The following is a 6201-nucleotide window of genomic DNA, read 5'->3' on the forward strand; positions in this document are numbered from 1 at the left end:
GTATATATATATATATATATATATATATATATATATATGCTATCGGTCGGCGAAATAGCTGTGCAAGAGGGTCGTCCAACGCCTGCTCTGAAAAAAAACTATAAAACGGGTTTTCAACCGAGTCAATCAAGGGTACTGCTCAAGTTCATAAAGCGTACCCAGAATCATTCTGTTCTGACGCAAAAACGATAAGAAGTGTGTGATAGATACAGGCTACTGCATATATCATAGGTCTACGATGTGTGTATGATGTACATCACTAGGAGCATTCAGGGAGGACTAGGACTAACCATTCTAGAACACAGACGCACACGGTATCGGACGGAATTTTGTAGGGTCACCAGATTGGAAGGCCTTGATAATAGGAGTTATTCTAGACATTCTTAATCCATCGGCAATACTGATTACTTCTAAGACATGACAATAAATGACCAAAAAACAGTAATGCTCGAAGCATAGCATTTTGAAATTAACGGCAGCAGCTCGTCAGACCCACGGGCTTTATTCGGGTGGATTTTCTTAAGTTCAACTTCATCGTTTTTGAAGGAAAGCGTCGGTGATTGAGTATTTGTGCTCTGCGGTCGCCATCCTGTGTAGCCTTTTGTGGAAAGCCGTTATTGCGTTTTACATTTATGGTAGTCACGGTGTGCCTTTTTCGAATTCCAAAAAAGTATTTATCACTGGTCACGTATTCCCACCGTTAGAACGTGACAGGAATTTCGTGTAAATGGCGCTGTCTAAATATCGCTGACGTTTTTCAATTCTATCTTGAAGTCTCATTGACTTCGTTTAAGTCCAGGAAGCATACATGTTGCAGTTTTATTCTAGACGCACTGACTTGGAAAATACCAATTACTCCGAGGTTGACATTCACAGTGAAGATTAAATGTCCACCCATGGCGCGGATCAGGATGTCAATTATTCTATCAGACTAGGCTACAGGTCTTCAGGTCCTTCTCATCTACCTCCCTCCGTTTCAAGTTCCATCGTCCTAGCGCCTCTTTTTCAAGGAAAGCGGTCAACAAAAAGGAGTACACTGCGGTACTGCTTTATGGATCAGAGACGTGGCCCCTACGCACAGGATATACGGAAGATGTCAGTATTTGACCATCGGTGTCTCCGAAGCATTGGTTAAGTCTGGTGGGAACATCGAAATAGTAATGCTGAAGTAGGCCAGATGGTCTTAGGAAGAAGGAACTCTCCCGTAAGAGATGAATTACTCACGCCCCCATAGGTTGCGCTGGTTGGGACATGTACACCGCATGCCAGAAGATCATCTGCCTCACAGAGCTCTTTCCTCCCAGCCACGTGCTGTGTGAGAGCGACCAAGAGGTGACCTGGCAACGAAGTACAAAAACACTAACCAGTAGGCTCAGTCGGGTGGGCAACTGTCGCCTTCCTGGATGGGGACCCCAGGACTCAAATCACCAGTGGTTATTGACATTGGTGGAAACGGCCCAATCGCGCAGTCAGTGGCTCTCCTGCATCAAAGCTATCGCCTTCAATGCGTAGCTACCCGAATTCCGAACAAACTGAACATGCCTTCGCCTCCATGGCTTGGTTGAGTGTTCTACTTTCCCACTTTCCGGTGGTCGAAACTAGCAGCTGGAACCAACGCGCCTAAGACAAACGGTTTGTAGCTGATGCATTGAATCGATTAATTGAGGGACATCTGTTCGGGGGCCAGCCGTCCCTAATAACCGAACATCACATCATTTGGACGGATGTGTCACGTGCAGGACACGGACCAGACGAAGGCATGCCCTGATTGGTCAGAATGCCAGCCAATCCGAGTCAAGCACTTGACGCTTCTCCTCCCCTCACGGACATTCTGGCACGACCTTGTGGAACACACCGTGACTACCCTATAAATACAGTTGTACTAATTTTCCTTAGTCACCATAAAGGGCTGTCTAGAGCTACCGTGCCCTTTGATATACCATAGTGGGCGGAGCAGGAAGCCAAGGGGCCGACACAGAGTTGCACCACCGTTCAGCAAGTTACAACAACATCATTCGAAGGATTCCACGCACGGCCAACATAAGGGTAGCTTTCCAGAAGGAAAACATTCTGCGCTCTGCGCTAGTGCAATTGAAGGATCGCCTCCTGGCAAACAGAACCAACGACAAAATTAAGTGTAATGACTGCACTCGGGTCTATATTGGACAGACGGCCGTGGAATTGCACACCAGAATCGGAGAGCGCAGGAGAAAAATAAACAGGCCACCGAGGAGCGCAGGTGAATATCGAGTGTAGCTGAAAAACTCGGCAATGTACTGGACACGGGTCATAAAATAGATTCAGAAAATATTGAGGCGAATAATACGGCCCACGTCACAGAGACTGATGGCCGAAGCGGTTAAAATCACTAAGCATCCCAGTGTAAATAGGATAGAAGCCGTAGAACTAATAAGCGTGTGAAGAACGTTCTGAGACCAACCTAGCTGATGTGTTCCTGTGCGGTTATCAAAAAAGAGGGGTCATCAACACAAGCAGCTTAGATTTGAACTGTCGTAGCACTCACAGGATCACACAGACTAACGAAGTATACCAGTGGCACCCAAGGGAAATCATCGGTTGAAGCACCTTGAAATGAAATATTAAGGAAGTAAACTCGATCGACAATAATTTCATACTCGCCCAAGCTATCAACCGCATTAACCGACAGGACCCTTTAACTGAAATTGAACATTGATCTGGCGTGCTAAACTAAAGTAGTCATACTCATTGGCTATCCGTCCGCCTTAAAATCTGACCAAAGTGGTGACCTGCTGACTTGGCCTGATGAAGCTTTTGTGTTAAAAGCAGAACATTGCCCGGTTAAAAACTACAGATTGTGTACCAATCCCTTCGGAAACAGCAAAATCAGTTTCCATGCAGCAGTCACAGTGCATCACCGCACATTACAAACCGAATAAAACAGTTACAAGGAAGCAATTCAACCCTGCTTAACCAAGTCAGGATTGCAGTTCACCAAGGCTCAGTACTAATTTCGAAGACAGGTCTTATGCCCGCAAATTAATACTAGACTCAGTGTGCTTACATGCGCTACGAATGAAGTCGGTCACGCGACCCGGTGCATCTCGCAGGATCCAAGATATCTCGCAATGGAGAATAAGAACTCAGGTGACAATGTAATCCTGAATCGTATGATGGTGAATACAAGCCACCAGATCAACCCGACTGAAGCACTTGGCATCACTCATCGAATTCCAAACAATCGACTGAAAATACTCCGGCAGTTGATGCTGAATCGATTGCTATCAGACCTATTGAGTCCAAATTTGTGTGCAGAAGCGACTAGCCCAATCGGCCTAATTGAACTGACCATTGATCGAGCGGCCAAGAACAAACCACACGTTTATCACTGTTTTAGCTATTTGACCTTCAAATTTGTAGCCTATTAACAACTGTTCGTCGATCACGTTGAAATTTTAGAAACCAGTTCACACTTGCTTTGTATTCACAAATAGGGATATCTTACGCCTGACCTTCGGAAGAGATATACTAGACAAAAACGCAACTCATCATATTGGAATGACGGTTGATGGAGCAGTAAACTCAAAAAATGGGGCTTCCGTCCACAAGTTATCCAAAGCAGTACATTTCAATGTTTTTTAGTGCTATGCATATCATGCATTGCGCCTACCAACTTGGAACAACCAGTATCCGCCAGGCAGACTCGGACCACAGGGAAACCAAAGCCAATTTCAGCGTCATCACTTTTCGTCCATGTAAAGGTGGGCATCAAGGGAACAGAGGAGTTGTCAGCGGATCGGCCCATCAGACTGCATGGTGGTGATACCTTCTACACTGGTAACGAAATGTTCTCAAGGTGATTGTCAAGCTCGGCGAACAACCAGCTAATAGGTTTCCAAACACCAAATGCTTCCCAAGCCCGCTTCCTCACGACACCAGCAGGATTACGTGAAACTATTAAGTCAGTTGAATGATCCTCTTTTTTCGGTTATTTATCGCGACCGATGGCTCTTTGATCTGATAAATATCTGATTGAACGACAGCGGACATCAGGGCGTGGTAACCGTGTCTCGCTAAACTCAAAGAATGGGTGGCCTGACCGGGATTGCAGTGCGACGCATTTCATTACTGAATGCGACAAGGTACAGCACAGTAGCTGGAAAGCACCTTATATTATCCGAATCGAGTGATTGTCTGGGTGTCCAGTCTACACGGGTCAGAAAATCCCGAGGAACGCGAGTGTGCCAGGTGATTCGCTTTCTGAAGCATTTCGAACATGTCTGAATTGAAGATTCACAAGCTTTGTAGCTCATCTGTACGCATCAAAGTTTGTCACCAAATCCTACTGGTGTTCCCAGCGCTCAACTGAGTGACAAAAGCGAGTTTGAACAGGGTGACCAAACATGTTGGTGATCAGCTCCCTCAAGAGTTTGTACTGAAATCTTCTGTGGAAAACAGAAGTGCCAAACGAAAACAGCCCGAATTCAGGCCTCAGGTCGAGGTGCGTCGATCGAAGTATGGGGATCTTTTGTTGATTTTCCTCGTGACCATCTTCTACTAGAAAGTCACAAATTCAAAAGTTGCTGAAGTGATTAGTAAAACTCTGTTGCATTCCTACTCGCGATTCAAAAGTTGGAAGCACTGACCCACGTCAAATACGTCAACTGCCACACGCGGACTTTCTAGTGTGTACACTGAATCCCGTTTTGCTCAGTGTGTTGATGGGAGACTCATCAATACCAGACTTGGCATTTTCCTAACGTAACGAGAAAGGAGAAATCCTGTGCTGTTCACATGACCCACAGAATGTCCATAATCCAGTCCAATCGATCGTGGTTGAACAGGCAATGATGTAGCTGCGGAAAAATTAGTCCCTGAGAGGCGATTCAAATTCATGAGCTGACCCAGAAAATGTACAGAGATGCAAGTGGACGCCCCACAATCTACCCCTCAACATTACATTAAAGTTTTCGGCACAAATCCCTTTTCCTTTTCGACACGGATGTTCCACGTAGGATCAGTTTTCACAAGGTTGAAAGTCAGTTCGAACAATGGTCTGAATGCGTTTCCTATCCATCCCTTGTCGTACCGCGTTGCTTACGTTATCATTCGTCAGGATGTCCTTTAGTAATGTGGTACCAACTCGTGTGGTTTAACAGTGGGGATCACGGGACAGCAACGTGGTTAGTGAAAGGAAGGACAGCATACTGTGCCCATACACTGAGTATCCAATCTGATTGATAACACAAGCATACGCCAAACACAGCTCAGTCCACTGACCACGGCGGGACTGTGGTAACTCTGTTAAGATGAAGACAAGATTGAAGCGGGCGAACCGATTGAAGGAAAATCTATGCGACAGGAGAAAATATACAGTGAAAAAAGTCGAAAAAGATCATACTCTTCCTCCAAATATCGTGTCGTTTCCTTCTGATTCATCTAGCCTACAACTCTACGGCATCTACAAAAGCTCCCGATACCCTAGTCTGATGAATAGTGTGCCATCATCGAATTCGACCCACAATAAGTTAGACGCATCAGTTGCAAAAAAATCAATCGATTTGTACTCACAGCACAGTTCCCAACCTGTCAGTAATCCAAACAGTTTCATATTTCATCTGGAGTCGCCCTGGAGATTGGCGTTACCATTCATCATACGACATGATGCAGGTAGGTTAATGGTTACAGAAAAGTCGAAAAAAGTGACGATCACAGAAGGAAGCTTCTGGACCTCCCATATACAAGCCCTAATCTGCGTTGTAGCTGCATGAAGACAAACCAGGTGAGGACGTCACATCGCGTCGGACAACTTTTCCTCTCAGACGGTAAAATAAATTACGTACCGATAAGCAGGACCACTCATAGATACACGGTAGGAAGCAGGACACTTTGCACGGCTGAAAAGTGAAAGGCCGAACTCCATAATCTCCTCGATGAGAATCCACATGATTTCCATATATGGAAATCATGTACTTCAAGGTACGTTGTAGAATAGGAATTCATAAACACCCATCGTGATCCTCTCTCGGGTAGGCAAATGAAACCAGTCGCGGTTCCGTGGGTGGGCAGTGACTTGGAGTTCGTGGAATGGTCGAACACTGGTAGACCAAACTGATCATCATCATCATCATCAAAGACAGCAACATCAGTGTTGGCATTGATGCTTCACTGCCGTACAACCATAAGGTTCGTCTAGTTATATATATATATATATATATAATT

The sequence above is a fragment of the Opisthorchis viverrini genome, assembly GCF_000715545.1.
Source record: "Opisthorchis viverrini unplaced genomic scaffold opera_v5_23, whole genome shotgun sequence".
Taxonomy (NCBI): Eukaryota; Metazoa; Platyhelminthes; class Trematoda; order Opisthorchiida; family Opisthorchiidae; genus Opisthorchis; species Opisthorchis viverrini.